Source organism: Hibiscus syriacus, unplaced genomic scaffold (genome assembly GCF_006381635.1).
Source record: "Hibiscus syriacus cultivar Baekdansim isolate YM2019G1 unplaced genomic scaffold, ASM638163v2 tig00110372_pilon, whole genome shotgun sequence".
NCBI classification, from domain to species: Eukaryota; Viridiplantae; Streptophyta; class Magnoliopsida; order Malvales; family Malvaceae; genus Hibiscus; species Hibiscus syriacus.
In genome coordinates, this window is record NW_024062709.1 from 541460 (window position 1) to 564375 (window position 22916).

The 22916-nt window shown below is 34.6% G+C and overlaps 1 pseudogene; it reads left to right on the forward strand.

The window, feature by feature from the left end:
• Positions 1-1919: 1919 nt before the first annotated feature.
• On the forward strand, positions 1920-22861 carry LOC120121470 (annotated as a pseudogene).
• The last annotated feature ends 55 nt before the right edge of the window (positions 22862-22916 follow it).

Genomic DNA, 22916 nt, shown 5'->3' on the forward strand with positions numbered 1-22916 from the left:
TAATTTGTTTTTTGAGTGCAAGGTTTCTCGGCTTGTTTAGGGGCAATGTTTTGACTCTTTGCAGGGAAAGTAGGCCTGTGATGGGGTGGAGAGATGGGGCTTAATTAGGCGTGTCAAAGGCTGAAAGGTAATTCATTGAGAGCTTGGATGTTGAAGTTAGCTTGAAGCAGTTGCATTGATGTCATCTGCAAGGCTAGGAAGTATAAGCTGTTTCGTGGAAGGTCGTTCTCGGTTCCTGATATGATCGACCAAGTGAAAGAGATGGTAAGGTTGAAAATGTGAGGAAAGAATTTGATTTGTGGTGATTCTGTTGATAGAGATTCCTGTATAGCTTGATTAATTGAGTGAGTGGATTCTACTTGTAGTGCATTCTGTTGTCTATGTATAGGTTGGGTGGTAGAGGGTTGACTTTTGTTGTTTGTTTGTGTTGGTTTCAACTTTGTTTTGGGCTATAAAATGCATTTATTCATCTAAAAAAATCGTTAATGGGAGTTAGTCCATCTATATCAATCATTGTCTATCGATTAGCTTTCATAAACTTGTTTTGGCATCAATTGTCATGTCTGGATATTACTTCACCTGTAATCAAACACTCATTTTACAGCCTCTTTCGTTTGAGTGGAAGTACATCTAAATAATTTCTCTACTTTCAAGTAAACAACAAGAAGAAAAAGATGAATCCAAAGAGTAAAAGCAAGAAAAAGATCAACATAGTTAACGAATCTTGAACGTTGTAAGTTGTAACCAATCTTGGTTACACAACAAACAGCGTCTTGTCTTGTTGCAAGACGATCGGAACCAAGTGAAGTCATCGTTAAAAGGTTATATTTTTTTGGGTACATAGTTTCGGCTTTCATTTCTTGCATCCCAAAACAATATTTTGTGTATGGCCCGTCAGTTTGTTGACTAAAAGTTTTCCCAAGTTGGGCTATGGAATCATCCTATTTATGTGGTGATGCTATGTGCAAGGGTAGGTATAAACTCAAAATAACATTATCATTATTTCTTATATATTTTGAGATAATTACGATGCCTATATAACATCATCACAGAGTTTATATTAACTAAATTATAGCCATAACTATAAGTAATACACATCCGAATAATCATTAAAAAATAATTATTATAAATCACAATTAAATTTATATTATGATTCACACATGATAAGATTATTTTTTTGATAAATTTGTGGCGAGTAGAATGTAGTATTTGTTTAAAGATAACTCTAAATCATTTGATAATAAATGCTCATAACACTGGCATATGTTGTGCTCATACTCGAAATCTTAAGAGATATCTTAACTACCGAGGCCGCTTAGTTCATATACGTATACTAAGACTTAAATCGAAATAAAACCTAAATTAAAAATCCACACATAATATATACGGATAACTAGATATAAACTCAGAATAATAACATTCCAAAAGCTAGACCTTATCACTAAATTCACTCTGTCCAAACCATTAAATTAAGAATCCACTAAAACAGCAAACTATCCTAAAAACAGCCTTACATTTATGCTATAAACTCTCTATTGCCAAACCGGTAAACCAAAAATCCCATAAATTTGATTAAACTTGCCTTAGAACACATGCTCAAGATCCTTTTCCAGTGCATCAAAATTAAAACTCCAACTAATAAATGGTAAGAAAATTTAAAAGAATCATGAGTTTTTCCCATAAACTAATAGTAAATACAGGCTACAGCATTATTATTATTATTATTTACCATAAATTTTGTAATAAATTGAACGCGTATGACATTAATACAATTATAACACATTTGAAACCCCGTTAAGATAACCCTGTATAAATATGATTTAAACAGAGCCAGAGCAGACGATAAAACAGCTCCTGGAGAGGGATATTTTCTCCCTTTTTTTTCTCTCTTTCCAAGTTGTGTAGAATTAGCAGGCCAAATGGGGCATTGGGTTCGTTCCAATTCCATCGTTTCTGCATATTTTGGTGTGCTGGTTTTGGCTGTTGTTTGCTGCTCCGCCAATGGGAGCGATTTGTTTACAGGCAAGTGGGTTTTGGATCCATCTTATCCTCTCTACTCTGCCTCTGCTTGCCCTTTCATTCAAAAGGAATTCAGTTGCCAGAAGAATAGACGCCAAGATCTGGCCTACACTCACTACCGATGGCAACCTCTCGATTGCTCCTTGACAAGGTAACCTCCCCTGTTTCCTTTTTTTCCCTTTCCTTTTTCCCTGGATTTGTTAACAATAATTAGCTTAGTTCCTTGTTTGATAAAGGAAAGGTGGAAAAGGTTAATGGCCGTGTAACCGTGTTGTTGATCAATTTTATTCTTTGATGTGAAAAATAATTCAAAGAAGGAGTTGTCCCCAATGGACAGCAAATTAAAACATTTATTTTTACCATGTTTTTAACTGCAAGTCTGCATGCCATCAGTTTCGAGTTTTAAAGGTCATTTATGCTATTTTGATTCTTTGAGAATATTATATTATCTTTTGTTTATTTTTAATAAGAGTGTAATTTTGTTTGCTAAGATATTAAAATAAATTTATTAAATTATTTCATTTTTAATAAATTTGATTTCTAATGCCAAATTGAAATTTTATGAAAGTAATGAATTTGTTGATCAGCTCCATCCTTGAACAACTCAAAGCACTCGGTTCTATTGTTTCATTTTCCGACATCATGTGATCTAATCTAATTTCTACGGCGCGCGGATATATGTCGTTTTCTTCTTATACCGGGAAAATAAAAATTAGGTTAAACTACATCATTCATCATTGAACTTTACTATCTCTTCTATTTCACTCACTATACTTTCAATTTTTTCAATTTACTCACTACACTTTTGAATTAATCCTATTTTGGTCACTACAATTTATTTTATATGATTATTATTATATGTCATGACATTTTTATATATTATTTAATATAAAAATAATTTAAAATGAATAGTAAAATAGTTTTTATTATTATTAAATCTAAAATGATTTAAAATAATCATCATCCCTTCTTGTCACTGTCGATCATTATCTAGGTTTAGTTTTATATTTTAAATTATTTTTCATTAAATAATAATAAAAATATCATATCATACTAAAATAATAATAAATAATTCAGAGGACCAAAGTAGGAGTAATTTGAAATTTCAGTGAGTAAATTAAAAAATTTAAAAGTATAGTAAGTAAAATAGGAGAGAGATAAAGTTTTGTGATGAATAATGTAATAAAAATTATATGAAAATATGGATTTATAGAATCGACCTAGATTCTATAGCACGTGTAGGTGGAAGTGATTTTTCCGTACTGTCAACTTCACGGGAACGGAGGTGGGATGTCTTTTCTGTATTCCATGACCATTTAAATTTATAGATTTTGAACATACGGGACTGTATAGGATGGTTCGAATTCGAATAATATTACTTATAAATTATATAAATATTTTAATTTGTTTTTAGATTTAATGGATTGAAGTTCCTACAAAAGTTTAGAGGGAAGAGCATAATGTTTGTCGGAGACTCTCTAAGCCTAAATCAATGGCAATCATTGACATGCATGCTGCACTCTGCTGTTCCTACTGCCCGATACAACATTACCAGAGTCAATGACGTCTCCACCTTCGATTTTCCTGTGCGTATTTTTACTCTATTTTAAGCTGTATTTATTTAATAACTTTCTACAAGTATCTTTGAATCACGTGCTAAGAAAACCTTTTTGTGGCAGTTAATTAAATATTTATCACGTGACACATTTGAAGATATTAAATTTTTTTACCCATTTTTATTATTATTATTATTATTATTATATTTATAATAATTATTATTATTATTATTATTATTATTATATATTATTTATTAATATTACAAAACTCAAATCGAGACCCAATTACAAACTTGGTGGCCCAGATCCAGAAGCTCATAACAAACCCTAACAGATTAGGGTTTGATCTAACCCTAGCCGCCTCAACCATCCACCGTTGGATCTGATGAGATCCAACGGTCCACAGATACGCCAGATGAAACCCTAGGGTTATGATACCCTAGGGACTACGCCAGTTGTCGCCGCTCCACGTCGCTCCAGCCGCTGCCACGCCCCAACCGAAGGCTCCAGAAGTTCCAACGTCAGCCGTCCACGTTATGGCCCTAGGGTGAGTCACCACTGGGAGTCCGGTGACTCACCGAAGGGTACTCTTTTACCCGGTCCGATGGCCACACCGGTGATGGCTATAAAGCCATCACCCCATCTGCGAAAAAAAACCAACAGACCCCAGAGAGACAAAACCGAGAGCAAAGATACAAAAATAGAGACCAACTCACAACAACCAGCAACCAAAAACAAAAGAAAAAGGAGGAGAGAAGCTTACCGAGGAAGCTACGACCACCGGACCTCTTCAAACGTCACCAAAACCTTCGAAAATCGAAGGTACTTTCTTAGATTTGCTCCGATTGGGAGCTTTTTAAAAGAAAGGATCACCGGAACCGTCATTAGGACGGTCCGATCTACATAATGGTGTAAAAATAAATTTTTCCGGCCACCGGATGCGGTGGCCGGCGGTGAGAGTCACGGCGGCAGACGGCTGCCGTCCGGTGATCGGCTTCCCTCCGATGAGGGAAGCTAGAGAGAAGGGAGAGCTTTTTATTCTCTCTCAGTTAGAGAGAGAAATAAAAAAAAAAGAAATGAGAGATGGCCCGAAGGGCCAGCCGTTTCTGGCTTTAAATAGCCCTTCCCGAACGATGTCGTTTCGAGGAGGGCTATTTGTGTAATTTTTAATTGTTAAATCTCGTCCGCCATCCCTTGAATTTGTAATCCTTACATTTTAGTCACTAAATCGAGTTTATAATCCTTTTAATTCAGATCTTTAATTTTAATTTTATTTATTTTAGTCCTTTTTATTAAAATAATATATTTAGGGTAAATAATATATTTAATCCCTTAATTTTAATAATTAATATTTTAATCCCGAGTTTATATTTTTAATTTATTTTAATCTGATATTCGAATTTTAGATAAGTTTATTTTAGTCACTAAAATAGTAAATAAGGAAAATAGCATGTTTAATCCCTATAATTTTAAATAATTAGTTATGAATTAGGAACTGAATTTTAATTTTATTATAATCTAGTCACTAATTTTAGATATTTTCTTTTATTTTACTGCTTTTAAATATATAGTTCTAATTGTATTTTTATTGTTTTTAATTTTACTTGTTTATATATTTAAATGTTATTTTATTATTATTATGTAGTTATATAAATATATATATATAATAAATAATAATTTATATTTTATTTTTTTTACATAAATTATTTTAATATTTATTTTTCAATATCGAAGAAAAGGGCAGTCTTAATACAACTAGATGTCCTATTCTGGTATTTTAAAATTAAATATCATAAAAATAATAATTTAATTTTTTTAAATTATTATATTAATATTTATTAATATCGAAGAAAAGAGCTGTCTTAAGGTACCTAGAAGTCCTTTTCTGATATTTCTAATTAAATTAATATATTTTTTCATAATCATAATTTTGAAATAATAAGATTATAAATTAAATATATTTTGAATTTTTAAATTTCTAATAATAGAGACAATTTATAATTAAAAAGTACCAATTTTGGGCGTTGTAGGGGTGCTAATCCTTCCCTAAACGTAACCGACCACGAATCCCTTTTTATTTCTAAAAAAAGAATGAATTTTTGGTTATACGCAGATCAGTTTATCTTTTAATTGATGTTTTCTTAAAAACTCTTTTAAAAGATAATTTTTAGGTATTCGACCTATCTGACCCAAAAGGCCGATGGCGACTCCCAAATTATTTTCAAAACCATTTATTCACATCAATTTTCCCGCCAAGTAAAAAATTCGTGCCCGGACGAAAACCGGTTACGACAGTTTGGCGACTCCGCTGGGGAGCTGTCAAACTTTTAAAATCAATTATAAATTGTCTCTATTAATTATAAATTAAAATTCATATATTTAATTTATAATTCTTTCTTTTCAAATTTTTTATTATACTTCTTATTATAGTATTTATATTTCATTTTATTGCAAGTATTTTATTTCATTATTTATTTTTCTGTCAGAGGTTTGAACATTTCTCCTCACACACAACACTTGCATTGCATAACATAAAGCTCTATAATTGAGTTTGTCCCTTTTAAGTGGGAGTGAAAGCGACGTCTTCGTGAGAATTTATTCTCCGTGTCAGACCTAGCAAGTAGCTTTCGGGGTTCATATGCTCTATGTCTTCGTGAGAATTTATTCTCCGTGTCAGGCATAGAGAAGTGTATCCCCTCGAATTGAACTCGATCCACTTTAGCCTGTGATGGACTAGGATAGAGGGTTAGCAGCCCAAGGGGGCACTAACAAGGACAATTTGGGTACCTTTATTCTTAGACATGAAACCCTGCATATAATAAACCCTAGAAACTCTTCCGATCTGAAGTTATTCCGAAATTTTGTCCAAAATAGGTATACACACAGGAGAAATGAATTCTAAACTTTCCTTTATTTATTAAATTACATGTAAATTTAAATTATTTAAATTATGAAAAAGCATGTTTAAATAAAAATATTTAGGTAGATATTATTATTAAATTTCTTTATTATGTAAACTAATTCATTTCTTTTTGTGTGTTCTTTATTTTTTTTCTGTTTGCATAGCATCATACAGGATAAAAGGCATTGATCCTCGTGTTAATTGTCTCATTGGAAAGCTTTCATCCATGGATAAAAAGTGTTCAAATCAAATAATTCTAAACTCAGAAGTAAGACAGTGGGCTGAGGACTTACAAAGACAAGGAGGAGACAGTCTGCAGGATGATTATGTATCTGACTTGGCCAGTTATGCTCCAGTTTCGCTAAAAAGAAATGATATGCAAGATTTGCGAAGCATTTGGGAAAGTTGGGACTCAAAAAAAAATTGCAGTTTTATCAGACTTACGGATACATCCCATATTTGCTCTATGTCGAAGTTGATGATGAATTACTCAGAGCCCTAATTCAATTCTGGAATCCAGGGTACAATTGCTTCACTCTCAATAAGGAGGACTTAGTCCCTACTATTGAAGAGTACACAACTTTGCTACATATAGAAGGGGCTTTGGAGAATCAAATCTATTCAAAGTCAATTAAAACTCAACCCTTTCGAGTTAAATTAGCAAAGATTGTCGGGGTACGAGAAGAATGGGTGGCATCCCGTACAAAACAAAAAGGCGAAAGCGAAGGCATTGCTTGGACCAACATTAAAGAACTTATTCAGAGTCATCCAGACACTAAAGTACGATTCGATCTATTTGCTCTAGGTATGTATGGTATGGTCATCTTCCCAAAAGTATTGGGATATGTTGAAGCTGCAGTGGTAGATTTGTTTGAACAGCTACCGAAAAAGATTAATCCTGCTTCTACAATTCTAGCAGAGACTTTCAGATCGTTAAATGCTTGTAGAAAGCTAGGAGGTGGACGATTCTCAGGGTGTACCCAGTTGTTATATGTTTGGGTCCATAGCCATTTCTGGAAGACAGAAAAGGTTTCATACCGACGCTTTAATACGTATTACTCACCATTAAAAGAATTTCTGGAGCAAGAATGGCCGAAAGAAATTAAGAAAGATATGTGGATTAATGCCTTTCGAAATCTGCAAAGCAATGACATTGTTTGGCGAGCCCCGTGGCAAATCCAAAGGGAATTCTTTTAAAAATGTGGGGATTACAATTGGATAATACTGCTCGGATTATAGGGAGGAATTGGATATGTACCACTTCTGGTCATAAGACAGTATGAAGGTCGTCAATTTGTACCTTTCACCGCGGGATTACATTCATCTGAGTTCGCATTCCACAGCAAAAATTATAAAAGAAATATCATGGAAGCCGTTACAGCTTGGAAAACAACTTTTTGTATCCGACCTAAAGCAGCAAAAGAAATGCTAACTCCTGATTATGAGGAATGGAGATCTGTCAGGAAAAATGAAAATATTCCTCTACCATATCAAAATGAGGATATCTCTATGGAAGATCGCATTAAGGTGGTTCCATCAGAGATTGAAATCCTGAGAGCTGATTTTGAAGCAGAAAGAGAAGGCTGGTCAAGAGAATTAGAGAAAATGAGACGAGATAAAGCTATGTTGGGTGTTGATATTGACTTTCATTCATCACAATGTGCAATGTTGAGAGAAAACAAAGAAAAAGTTGATGGTGAATTTAGAGCATTAAAGAAAAATTACCAAGAGTTATATAAATCCTGGAAAGCATCAGGACCAAGCCAATCAACAGTACAGATGACCAGATAATTGAACATCGAGAAAAGTCGAGTTGAAGATCTGAAAGGAAAGAATAGCCGTCTACTCAAAAGCCTTGAGAAAGCAAAACAAAAATGGAAGATTTTGAGGTTGACAGAAGAGAGCGAATTATAAAACACAAAGTTGAACACCGCGAGATCATGAATGAAATGCAAAGAGAAAGGGATCGAGCCAAAGATTTAGAAGAGATGAAAAATAACATCTTTGATAAATTTGAAGGTGAGAAAAATATCATGTTCAAGGGATTTGAATTTGAAATGAACCAGTTGATTGCCGAACTTGAAGTCAGAGGCCAAAAGATTGAAGAGTTCAATATTGAAAAAGAAAAATGGGAGCTGGAAAGAAAGAATTTCAACACCAAATTTGAGGTAGAGCAAGAAGTGGCTAGCAATTGGATGCAAAGATGCAGAAACAAGAATGTTCAAATCCAGAAGATTAATCAAAGAACGAAAGAAGCACGAACACAACTTGAAGAAGATCTGGATCAGTCTAGAAATAAAAACTCAGAGTTTAACGCTTACATTTTGCAACTTGAAGAATCATTATTTCAAGAAAAGGTTCGTCTAGGACCTAATGATCTCAAAGAAAGTAATGAGGAAAGTGCTTCACTGCGAATACGCATTAGAGATCTTGAAAAAACTCTGTACAATTGCCAAGTCAGAATCACTGAGTTAGAGCAAACTCTTGAAGGAACTAATGAACAATGGCAAAAGTCAACTGATTTCTATGTTGAAAGAAGTGAAGAAAGAAGTAATATGGTGTTCGAGGCCATGGTACAAATGAGCAAAGTTGCTAGATATGTTGGGGAACTAGCTGTTGAAGCTAAAATAATTGAGCATCACGTTGATCCAGTTTCTAAGTTCGGAAAGAAGGTGTCATGGTTAATGAAAGAAATTATAGAGCTTAATAGGAAAGCTACGCCTTATCTGTAGTTATGAAATATTATAAAGAAACTTTTGTATGCCGATGAAAGTTGTTCTATGACAGTTAACTTTTTGGGATCAATATCTTTTTTGCATACATTCATTATTCATTCCATGATTTTCTTTATGGATATTTTTTTATTAAGATAAAATTCAGTAATTAAAATTTGAAAAAATAATATTAAAAGATTTTTCAATCGCAGTTATTCTGGCCAAAAGAGAAATACAACATCACTACGACACTAGACAAGCTACTAAGAGAATTATGGAGGATAAAATACAACGTATTGAGGAACAACATAATAAAGAACAAGCAGAAATGAGAATGAAGCTGGAGAAAATTGAAGCCAGTATTGCAAATTCACAAGATAGCATGATACAGAAAATAGAGGACATGTTTAAAAGGCAGGCTATCATTGGAAAAATGCATGAAAATCCTGTATCTTTCGACCAAGAACCTATGTATCCTCTAGGTTTTCCACCAGAACCAATTTATCACTCTGGTACTACACCTATACAAATCAATGCTCGCACATCAGCATTTCAAGAAGCTAAACCACATGAAAATCGACAAGTGGATCCTGCATCTTCAAGCAAAAATCCACTTATATCAGATGTGAAAATAGGGGATTTTAATACTGAGCATTTAATCCCAGATTTGAATGAGCTGAATGAGAAAGAAAAAGTAAATGAAGAATTGACCAGACAGATCAAGAGCTTAGAAGAACGAATGAAATCCGTGGAAATAACTGAATCATTCTATGGGTTTAACGCTAGTGAGTTGAGTTTGGTTCCAGACCTAATCCTCCCTATCAAATTCAAAGTTCCCGAATTTGATAGATATGACGGTACTACATGCCCTTCATCCCACATTACTATGTTTTGTCGCAGAATGGCAGGATATGTGAAAGATGAGAAATTGTTAATTCACTGCTTTCAAGATAGTTTGACAGGACCAACTTTAAAATGGTATACTCAATTGACCAAAGCCAACATTAGATCCTGGAAAGATCTGGCTAAAGCATTCCTAGAGCAGTACCACCACGTAACAGACATGGTCCCTGATAGATGGACTCTCCAAAATTTGGAGAAAAAGAATAACGAAACGTTCAGACAGTATGCCCAGAGATGGCGTGACACAGCAGCCCAAGTTCAACCACCTTTGTCGGAAAAAGAGGCTACAGTAATATTTGTCCATACATTGAAAGCTCCTTATTTAAATCATCTAATGGGGAATGCAACCAGAAATTTTGCAGATTTGGTCATTTCTGGAGAACTCATTGAAAATGTCTTGAAAAGTGGCAAAATTGAATCAAATGAGGGGTCTATTTCCAAAAGACCTATGTACCGGAAAAAAGAGAATGAAGTCAACAATGCAAACTCTTACAACAAGGATTCTTCGAAAAGTGTTACAATAACCCAGCCAAGGGTTAAGAAAGAAGAAACAAACACTAATCGAGCAGAGTCTAGAGGATCTCGAAAGGAAAATGAAAGGTTGTCTTTTACACCTTTACCAGTACCATATGTTGAGATCTATGATTCGCTGTTAAAAGCAGATGTCATACGGCCCTATCCTTTGGTTCCCATGCAACCACCATTCCCTCCATGGTATGATGTAAAGGCACACTGTGTTTACCATGAAGGAATTACGGGTCATTCTATTGAAAACTGTTTGGCATTCAAAAGTGTGGTTCAAAATTTGATCAACACTGGAAAGTTGGAATTCAATTCACCATCTACATCAAATCATCCATTGCCAAATCATGGAGATAAAAACGTGAATGCAATTCAGGAAGAGAACAGAAAGAAAGAAAAAACTGATATTTCTGAAATTAAATCTCCTTTTGTTTGGGTATTTCAACAACTATCTTTAGCTGGTATAATTCCACAACAATTCAGGCCAAAGCATAATGAAGGCAAGAATTATTGTGAATATCATCAAGAGAAGGGGCATGAAATTCAATTATGTTCTGAGTTTAGGGATTTGGTGCAAAAATTGATGAACAACAGAGAAATATAATTCTTTGAAGAAGAACTAGGGAAAAAAGAAGATGATGTTTGCTCATCAGAGGATTCTAAACCTAGTCAAAGAACAAATGATCCTGTGATCATTAATGTGAAATCATTTACAGTAATTCCGGCACCAACAAAGTCGAAAGTAGTTATCACCACTCCTCTACCATTTCCATACAAAGATACCCGCAGGGTACCTTGGAATTATACTACCAATGTTTCAATGGTAGGAGGATCTGTTTCTCTAGAAAAAATGGAAGAGAAAATACAGAGTTTGGGTTCGACGTCTGAAGCAGTGAGTGAAGTCGGATTCTTTACAAGAAGTGGGAGATGTTACTCTCCCGAAACATCCAATGCCTCGGAACAAGTGAAAACAAAAGGAAAAACCATGGTAATACCCCAAAAGGTATTTGACGATGAATCCCCTCCAGCATTCAATGAGCATGTGACAGAAAAACAAGCGCAAGAATTTTTGAAATTCTTAAAACATAGTGAGTATAGTGTGGTTGAACAACTACACAAACAACAAGCGAAAATTTCTATTCTTGATCTATTGATGAATTCAGAAGCACATAGAAATGCTTTGATGAAAATGCTCAATCAAACATTTATCCCTGAGGATATATCCCTCAATAAACTTGACAAAATTGTGGGACATATAGCCGCTGACAATTACATAACGTTCACGGATGATGAAATACCTGAAGGCGGAATGGGGTCAGTAAAAGCTTTTAATATCACGACACATTGTCATGGTCATGTGTTGCCAGGAGTATTGATTGACAATGGATCCGCTCTCAACTTGATGCCTCTAGTCACACTTCAAAGAATGCCTGTGGATAAATCACACATGAAGAGTTATCAGAATGTAGTGCGAGCCTTTGATGGTACTCAAAAAGAGGTGCTTGGGAAAATGGAAATACCGTTGTTAATTGGACCAGTCGTGTACAATATTGACTTTGTGGTGATGGACATCCACCCTACATATAATTGTTTATTAGGGAGGCCATGGATTCATTCAGCAGGAGCCGTTCCTTCTTCATTGCATCAGAAATTGAAATTTGTTATTGATGGACAACTAATATGTGTCGGAGCTGAAGAAGAAATCATTGCGTCTGTAACAAGTGATGTTCCATATATTGAAACCAATGATGATGCTCTTGAATGCTCTTTCCGAGCTCTTGAATTTGTCAATGCAACTTTTATTGCAGAATGAAGCAAAATTCCATATCCCAGATTATCTGATTGTACCAAGATGACGGTACGACAAACTTTAGGCATCGGAGCTAAAGCTGGGAAAGGTTTAGGAACAAATCTTCAAGGGATTTCGGTTCCTGTAAGTATAAAGATGAAGAAATACCGTTTTGGGCTTGGATTTAAGCCCAATTTTCAGCAAAAGAACAAAGAGATAAAAAGAAGATGTGAAGACAAAAAGGCAAGGTTGAAAGGGAAAGAAATCCTTTGGGAACACATGTCTTTCCCACAATTGAAGACCACATTCAGATCAGGGGGAACAATTAATGTAGAACAACAGCTTGTTGAGGCCTTTAAAGAAGAAAAACTGATGAAAGATCAAAGCATATTTGAAGAAGCTATGAATGGATTATTTATCAACATGATCATGAATGACAACAAGACTGGCAAATACTTGGATAGGATTCGCCCATGTTTTCCTGGAGAAACACTCAACAATTGGACCACTGAAGACCTTCCTATAGTTTTTAATATTAACGCAGAGTAATATTCAGAACTAATCTTTATGTTTAGCTCAAAAGTATGAAAACTTTTTTGTTATCTTGTAAAGGAAATTAGGTTAAATATAAGAAATTTTCTTTAAAATTTTCAGATGGCAATCATTCTTTACATTTTCTTACATTTTTACATTTATTTATTTCATAAATTTACTATATTCTTTCGGAAATGTGTCCGACTTAAATTTACAGGTGTCACCATGTTAATAGCATGTTTATTCCTAAATTTAATCAAGAGATAAATTTAGAGCAGCCCATATGTCTGGAAGAAATCAATGGGTGTGAGGATGAACTGGAATGTGATGTTCCTACTGAATTATTAAGACTGGTAGAAAAGAAGATAAACAAATTCTACCTCACAAAGAAGAGATTGAAACTGTGAATCTGGGAACAGATGAAGAAATAAAAGAGGTGAAAATTGGTACTACTATGACAATCCAGATAAAACAAGAATTGATAAATCTCCTTCAAGAATTCAAAGATATCTTCGCATGGTCTTATCAAGATATGCCTGGTTTGAGTACAGATATAGTGATGCACAAGCTTCCAATCAATCCAGAATATAAACCGGTCCAACAAAAGCTCAGACGAATGAGGCCAAAAATGTTGTTACAGATCAAAGAGGAAGTGATGAAACAGATTAATGCAGGTTTCCTACAGGTAGCCAAATACCCAGAATGGGTAGCCAACATTGTTCCTGTACCAAATAAAAATGGGAAAGTTCGAATTTGTGTGGATTACAGAGATCTCAACAAAGCTAGTCCGAAAGATAGCTTTCCATTACCCCACATAGATAGACACATTGGTAGACAATACTGCAGGACACGCATGGTTTTCATTCATGGATGGCTTTTCAGGATATAATCAGATAAAAATGAATCCTGAAGACATGGAAAAAATAACATTTGTAACCATGTGGGGCACATTCTGCTATAAAGTGATGCCATTTGGATTGAAAAATGCAGGGGCAACATATCAAAGAGCCATGGTAACTTTGTTTCATGACATGATACACAAAGAGATTGAAGTATATGTAGATGACATGATTGCCAAATCCCGAACTGAAGAAGAACATATTCAAAATCTGAGAAAGCTTTTCCAGAGATTGAGGAAATATCAATTAAAGCTTAACCCCGCTAAATGCACTTTTGGGGTAACTTCCGGGAAACTTTTGGGATTTGTGGTCAGCAAAAAAGGAATCGAGATTGATCCAGATAAAGTAAAAGCAATTCAAAATCTTCCACCACCCAATACAAAAAAAGAAGTTTGAGGCTTTTTGGGAAGATTAAATTATATATCTCGGTTCATTTCTCAATTAACTGACAAATGTGATCCAGTGTTCAAATTACTTCGAAAGAACAATCCTGAAGTCTGGAATGAAGAATGTCAAGAAACTTTGGATATTATTAAGAAATATTTATCCAATGCCCCAATTTTAGTATCACCAATGCCTGATAGACCATTAATTCTTTACTTGACGGTCTTTGAAAATTCAATGGGATGTGTACTGGGACAGCATGATGAATCTGGAAGAAAAGAAAAAGCTATTTATTATCTGAGCAAGAAATTTACTGATTGTGAAATTCGATATCCACCAATACAAAAATTATGTTGTGCCTTGGTGTGGGCTACTCGAAGACTCAGACAATATATGTTATACCATACTACTTGGTTGATATCAAAACTTGATCCTTTGAAATTCTTAATGGAGTCACCAGCTTTGGCAGGCAGAATGGCTAGATGGCAGATGTTATTATCCGAGTTTGATATTGTATATGTCAACCAAAAAGCAATAAAAGGAAGTGTCATAGCTGATTTTCTGGCCAGTCGTGTATCAAATGATTATCAGCCTTTAAGTTTCAATTTTCCCGATGAAGATTTGTTGTGCATATCCATGAATAAAGAAGTCAGGACAAATGATGAATCTGCATCTTGGAAGCTTTACTTTGACGGAGCATCTAACGCCTTGGGACGAGGAATCGGGGCAGTGTTAATTTCTCCAGAAAATATTTATTATCCCTTTACAAGTAGACTGGAGTTCTTTTGCACCAATAACATGGCGGAATACGAAGCTTGTGTCATGGGATTGAAAGCAGCTATAGAAAGAAAAATCAAATGTCTCAAAATATATGGAGATTCATCGTTAGTGGTGTATCAATTGCGAGGAGAATGGGAAACAAAAGATCCCAAATTATTGCAATACCAAAATTTTACCCTCGAATTAGTGAAAGAATTTGAGAGAGTCACCTTCAATTATCTCCCTCGAGAAGAAAATCAAATGGCAGATACTTTGGCTACATTAGCTGCTATGTTTCAGGCAACTAAGAAAGTTGATATGATGCCAATCAAAATGCAAGTATACGAAATTCCTGCACATTGTTATAGTGTGGAAGAAGAGGTAGATGGTAAACCATGGTATCATGATATTCTGCAATATATCAAAAATCAAAGTTATCCACAAAATGCATCTGAAATTGATAAAAGAACCTTGAGAAGAATGGATGCTGGATATTTTCTTGATGGAGAGATTATGTATAGAAGAAGTAATGATCAAATGCTATTGAGATGTTTAAATACCAGCGAAGCTAGAAGCATCATTGAAGAAGTACACAGTGGAATATGTGTAACACATACAAATGGTCTTTCCATGGCCAGAAAAATAATGAGATATGGATACTATTGGGCTACCATGCACACAGATTGCATTGATTATGCAAGGAAATGTCATAAATGCCAGATATATGCAGACAAGATTCATGTACCCCCATCTCCTTTACATGTAATGACAGCACCCTGGCCATTTTCTATGTGGGGAATAGATGTCATTGGAGCAATCACACCAAAAGCATCGAATGGACATTGCTTCATCCTTGTGGCAATTGATTATTTTACCAAATGGGTTGAAGCTGCTTCATATGCCAATATTAAGAGGTCAACAGTCTGCAAATTCATAAAGAAAGAGATAGTTTGCCGGTATGGCCTACCAGAAAGGATCATTACAGATAATGCTCTGAACCTGAACAACAAAATGATGACCGAACTTTGTGCACAGTTTAAGATCAAACATGTAAACTCAGTGGCATATCGTCTAAAGATGAATGGGGCAGTTGAAGCAGCAAATAAGAACATCAAGAGAATCATTACAAAGACCACTGAAACTTACAAAGATTGGCACGAGAAGTTGCCTTTTGCTCTATACGCATACCGAACTACTGTTCGAACATCTACTGGGGCAACGCCTTTTTCTTTAGTCTATGGGATGGAAGCAGTCTTACCAATTGAAGTTGAGATTCCATCGCTTCGAATTTTGAGAGAAACAAAATTGGATGAATCTGAATAGATCCAAGCTAGATTTGATCAATTGAACCTTATTGAGGAGAAAAGATTGAAAGCTATTTGCCATGGACAGATGTATCAGAAACGGATGATGAAGTCTCATGACAAAAAAATACATCCAAGAGAATTCCAAGAGGGTGATTTAGTACTAAAAAAGATTTTGCCTATACATAAAGATTTCCGTGGGAAATGGATGCCTAATTGGGAAGGGCCATACGTTGTGAAAAATGCCTTTTCCGGAGGAGCGTTGATCTTGGCAGAAATGGATGGAAAAATTCTGAGAAATCCAATAAACTTAGATTCTGTCAAGAAATATTATGCTTGAAGAGAAAAAGAAAAGAAAAAAAAGGAAAGAGAAAAAAGAGAAAAAAGAAAAAAAAGAAGAGAAAAAATGGGGTCAAGGTGAAAACCCGCAAAGGGCATCTTGTAACCAAAGGAAGGATTTGAGTTGAAAACCAGAAAGGGCGGCTCAAATGCATGTTGATATTAGGCATCTGACAATTGAACTCTCTTAAGATTTTGACAGTTTGGGAAAACTTCACATCTACAAGCATTTTGACAACGTTTGAGATCTTCCAGACAAAAGCTTACATCATTACTCTAAATTGTGTCAATTTGATTAATTTAGAAATACTTATGCTAATAATTTGTTGAGTCATTTGAATTTTTATCATTATTATGCTTGCCATAACTTTGAATTCAATTCTATCTATTTATTAACAAATTCCAAGTTCAATTTATTTGAGATTTAATTTATTTTCGAAAATTCAATTAATTCTTCTATGAATTAACATAATTTTGAAATAAGTTAAGGATTTCTGAATATCACTTTATGTTAATACTTTTAAAAGCATGGAATACAAAGTAAGCAAATCATCACCATCATAAAGCCATGAACAAGTCATTATCTACACTCTGGTTATATAGGGAAACATTGGTTACAGTATTCCAAAAGTTAAAGATGACAAGTTTTACTGTTAACTAAACCGTTCCATGATTCGAAAAGAGTGAGATATATTGGAACAGCAGAAGGGACAGTTTGTTGTAGCAATCATTGCAAGTAAATGCACCAACAAAAATCTTCAAGCCCATGAATGATGTTTATTTCTTCCAGTAAGGTTGTTACACTGGATGCAATCGACAACAAGGTCGAATTCAACAAATCCACTCATCAATTACTCCAACCGATCATCATTCAGTTCTTGCACATCTGTTTTCAAAAGTATGCCAAGATAATAAAAGATTCCATTTTCAGCACTCATCAAGAACATACTTCTGGACACTCGAAGGAAGGCCATCATTTCTTTGTCAATGGAAAAGCATCAATATATGGAGGAAGCAGAATAAGAGAAAATATGTTCTCAATTGGCAGAATTATGAATATAGCCCTTTTCAGTGTAATAGCATGAAAATGCTTCGAATCTACAAATTCTGGCTCTACATCGAATAAGTACTATGATATTCCAGTCCAAACATTAACTGGAGCAAGTGCCATGTACTCATAGTAGAAATAAGAAGACCCAATAGTATCTTCTGGAAGTGTTCTTTGAGTTATCTGATCTGGTTTGGTATGAACCACAGAACCAGTTATTGAATTTGGAAGAGGAATGTGCTCATAGCATCTTCTGGAAGTGTTCTTTGAGTTATCTGATCTGGTTTGGTATGAACCACAGAACCAGTTATTGAATTTGGAAGAGGAATGTGCTCATAGCATCTTCTGGAAGTGTTCTTTGAGTTATCTGATCTGGTTTGGTATGAACCACAGAACCAGTTATTGAATTTGGAAGAGGAATGTGCTCATAGCATCTTCTGGAAGTGTTCTTTGAGTTATCTGATCTGGTTTGGTATGAACCACAGAACCAGTTATTGAATTTGGAAGAGGAATGTGCTCATAGCATCTTCTGGAAGTGTTCTTTGAGTTATCTGATCTGGTTTGATATGAACCACAGAACCAGTTATGAATTTGGAAGAGGAATGTCATAGCATCTTCTGGACTTTGAGTTATCTGAGTTTGATATAAAACCCAGAACCAATCATTGGAATTAAAAGATGAATTGCATGATCGTCTTCATTAAGAAGTTTCTTTTCAAGCTTCTTCTGCTTATTCCTTTCCCAAAAATCATAGCCCAAGTTCGCCTTTTCTTGTAATTGGGATCATTGCATAATGCCTTCCCATCTTTTACCGGAAGAAATGTGTCAGCAGCCTTAGCCATTTGAGCAGCACATATAAAATCTATCAATTCTGCAATTGATGAATCTGGACCACATCTCTCCATGGCTATTGAAGCTTCAGCCTCTGAGAATCCCATTTTTGTCAAGTATAACATTTATTCTCCTCATCAGAATCAGAATTCAAGATTTCTCGGTATTAAAAGAACTATCGATATCTGTGAAATCATCTTGAAAGGTCACTTCATAATCAGATGAGTGTTATCAGAATCAACATGTTGCATGAGTGCGAGCTTTTCAAGAGTCTATACTATTAAGTTTTATTCTCAAGAGATTTTGTGACATTATATCTACATCTACATTTGTCAAAGATGATAGATTCTCTGATTTGAAGAAGAAAGATTTATTGGGTCTCTACAATTGAAGAAATACTCAGTTCACCAATTTGAAATCAAATAACTTAACATTCATGCATCATATTTAGGCATTTGCAAAAATATGTGCATTTTCATTCATTCTTATCCATGTTGAATTTTGACAGGAATTTCAAAGATTTTTAGCAAAGATTCAAATCCATCAATTGATGGATCAGCATTACCAGATAGAGTTCATAATGAGAAGAACTCATCATCTGAAGAAGGAAGAAGAAGTTCATAATGAGAAGAATTTGTTCAACCTTTTGTTAAATTCATTATTTTATGGATCAGCATTACCAAAAAGAGTTCATAATAAGAAGAACTCATCTAAAGAAAAAGAGAAATTCATAATGAGAAGAATTGTTCACTTTTGCTTGAATTCATCACTTGATGGATCAGCTTTTCCAGAGAAAGTTCATAATGAGAAGAACTCATCTGAAGAAGAAGAAGAAGTTCATAATGAGAAGAATTTGTTTAACCTTTTGTTTGAATTCATCATTTGATAGATTAAAATTTCTAGGTAGAGTTCATAATGAGAAGAACTCATCATTTGAAGAAGGAAGAAGAAATTCATAATGAGAATAATTTGTTCAACCTTTTGCTCAAATCCATCACTTGATGGGTCAGCTTTTCCAGTTCGAGTTCATAATGAGAAGAATTCATCTGAAGAAGGAAGAAGAAGTTCATAATGAGAAGAACTTGTTTAAACTTTTGTTCAAATTCATTATTTGATGGATCAACATTTCCAGAGAAAGTTCATAATAAGAAGAACTTATTTGAAGAGGAAGAAGAAGTTCAAAATAAGAAGAGCTTATTCAACCTTTTGAATGACTCTATCACAGAAGGAAATAGGTCAACATCATCCCCAGCGGAAAGTTCATAATGAGAAGAACTCATCTAAAGAAAGAGAAGAATTTATTCAACATCTCCATCATAATCAAGTGGCTAAATGGATAAAAAAATTTATCTTTTCGTCTTTGCCCTATTCTTGTCAACACAAGAATGAGCAAAGAGGGGCAGCTGATTTATTATTATTATATTATATTTATATTATTATTATTATTATATTATATTATAATATTATTAATTAATATTACAAAACCCAAATCGAGGCCCAATTACAAACTTGGTGGCCCAGATCCAGAAGCCCATAACAAACCCTAACAGATTAGGATTTGATCTAACCCTAGCCGCCTCAACCATCCACCGTTGGATATGATGAGATCCAACGGTCCACAGATGCGCCAGATGAAACCCTAGGGTTATGATACCCTAGGGACTACGCCAGTTGCCGCCGCTCCACGTCGCTCCAGCCGCTGCCACAACCCCAACCGAAGGCTCCAGAAGTTCCAACGCCAGCGTCCACGTTATGGCCCTAGGGTGAGTCACCACTGGGAGTCCGGTGACTCACCGAAGGGTACTCTTTTACCCGGTCCGATGGCCACACCGGTGATGGCTATAAAGCAATCACCCCATATGCGAAAAAAAAACACCCCAGAGAGACAAAACCGAGAGCAAAGATACAAAATAGAGACCAACTCACAACAACCAGCAACCAAAACAAAAGAAAAAGGAGAGAGAATTTACCGAGGAAGCTACGACCACCGGACCTCTTCAAACGTCACCAAAACCTTCGAAATCGAAGGTACTTTCTTAGATTTGCTCCGATTGGGAGCTTTTTAAAAAAGGATCACCGGAACCGTCATTAGGACGGTCCGATCTACATAATGGTGCAAAAATAAATTTTTCCAGCCACCGGATGCGGTGGCCGGCGGTGAGAGTCACGGCGGCAGACGGCTGCCGTCCGGTGACCGGCTTCCCTCCGATGAGGGAAGCTAGAGAGAGGGAGAGCTTTTATTCTCTCTCAGTTAGAGAGAGAAATAAAAAAAAGAAAAGAAATGAGAGATGGCCCGAAGGGCCAGCCGTTTCTGGCTTTAAATAGCCTTCCCGAACGACGTCGTTTCGGGGGTGGGCTATTTGTGTAATTTTTAATTGTTAAATCTCGTCCGCCATCCCTTGAATTTGTAATCCTTATATTTTAGTCACTAAATCGAGTTTATAATCCTTTTAATTCAGATCTTTAATTTTAATTTTATTTATTTTAGTCCTTTTTATTAAAATAATATTTAGGGTAAATAACATATTTAATCCCTTAATTTAATAATTAATATTTAATCCCGAGTTTATATTTTTAATTTATTTTAATCTGATATTCAAATTTTAGATAAGTTTATTTAGTCACTAAATTAGTAAATAAGAAAAAGCATGTTTAATCCCTATAATTTAAATAATTAGTTATGAATTAGGAACTGAATTTTAATTTTATTATAATCTAGTCACTAATTTTAGATATTTCTTTTATTTTACTGCTTTTAAATATATAGTTCTAATTGTATTTTTATTGTTTTTAATTTACTTGTTTATATATTTAAATGTTATTTTATTATTATGTAGTTATATAAATATATATAATAAATAATAATTTATATTTTTTTTACATAAATTATTTTAATATTTATTTTTCAATATCGAAGAAAAGGGCAGTCTTAATACAACTAGATGTCCTATTCTGGTATTTTAAAATTAAATATCATAAAAAATAATAATTTAATTTTTTTTAATTATTATATTAATATTTATTAATATCGAAGAAAAGAGCTGTCTTAAGGTACCTAGAAGTCATTTTCTGATATTTCTAAATAAATAATATTTTTTCATAATCATAATTTGAAATAATAAGATTATAATTAAATATATTTTGAATTTTTAAATTTCAATAATAGAGACAATTTATAATTAAAAGTACCAATTTTGGGCGTTGTAGGGGTGATAATCCTTCCTAAACGTAACCGCCCACGATCCCTTTTTATTTCTAAAAAGAATGAATTTTTGGTTATACGCAGATCAGTTTATCTTTTAATTGATGTTTTCTTAAAAACTCTTTTGAAAGATAATTTTAGGTATTCGACCTACCTGACCCAAAAGGCCGATGGCGACTCTCAAATTATTTTCAAAACCATTTATTCACATCAATTTTCCGCCAAGTAAAAATTCGTGGCCGGACGAAAACCGGTTACGACAACATTAATATTTTTCGATAATTAGGTTTTAGATATTAACAGCTTGAGATGTGTGAATTATTGCAGGATTTTGACGTAAAAGTAATGCTGGATCGAAGTGTATATCTGGTAGATGTTGTGATGGAAAAGATTGGAAGGGTTTTAAAGCTCGACTCCATCCGATCTGGAATGCTATGGACAGGGATTGACATGCTCATCTTCAATACCTGGCATTGGTGGAATCGTCGGGTCCTACTCAACCGTGAGTAATTGCATTCAAGGTTTGAATTTGGCATCTGTAATTCATTTATACGTCGTTCAGGTGGGATTTTATCGAATATCGGGGTGTGATTAAGAATGATATGGATCGAATGCTAGCTTTTGAAATAGCTCTCAACACATGGGCCGGATGGGTGGATGCCAACGTTGATCCTTCAAAATCTATGGTACTTTTCCAGGGAATTTCTCCCTCTCATTACAAGTAAGCTTTTTTTTCAACAAACCCTTCGTTATAATTCTTTTGTTATTTATTCGGTGAAAGTGGAGTAATGAAGGGTTGTGAATTGGTAACGGCAGTGGGACTTTGGGGTGAACCAAAAGCAAAGAGCTGTGTAGGCAAAAGCAGCCATTGCTCGCACAACATATCCCGGAGGTTTACCACCTGCGGTGTGTGGTAAAGAGTAATAAGCAAAATGAAAGGCCAGCGAAGTTGCTTGATGTGACATTGCTGTCATTGCTACGCAAAGATGGCCATCCTTCCATTTATGGGCTTAGCGGATCCACTGGATGGATTGCAGCCATTGGTATCTAGCGGGAGTTCCAGATACATGGAACGAGCTTCTTTACAATCTTATTCTTTGAAAACATTCATTTGTTATCATCAATTTTAATAATAAAAACAATAATGTAATGAAGAAATTAGATGAAAGATTAATGCAATTGAGACCTGCAGTATAAGTTCTCATAAGTTTA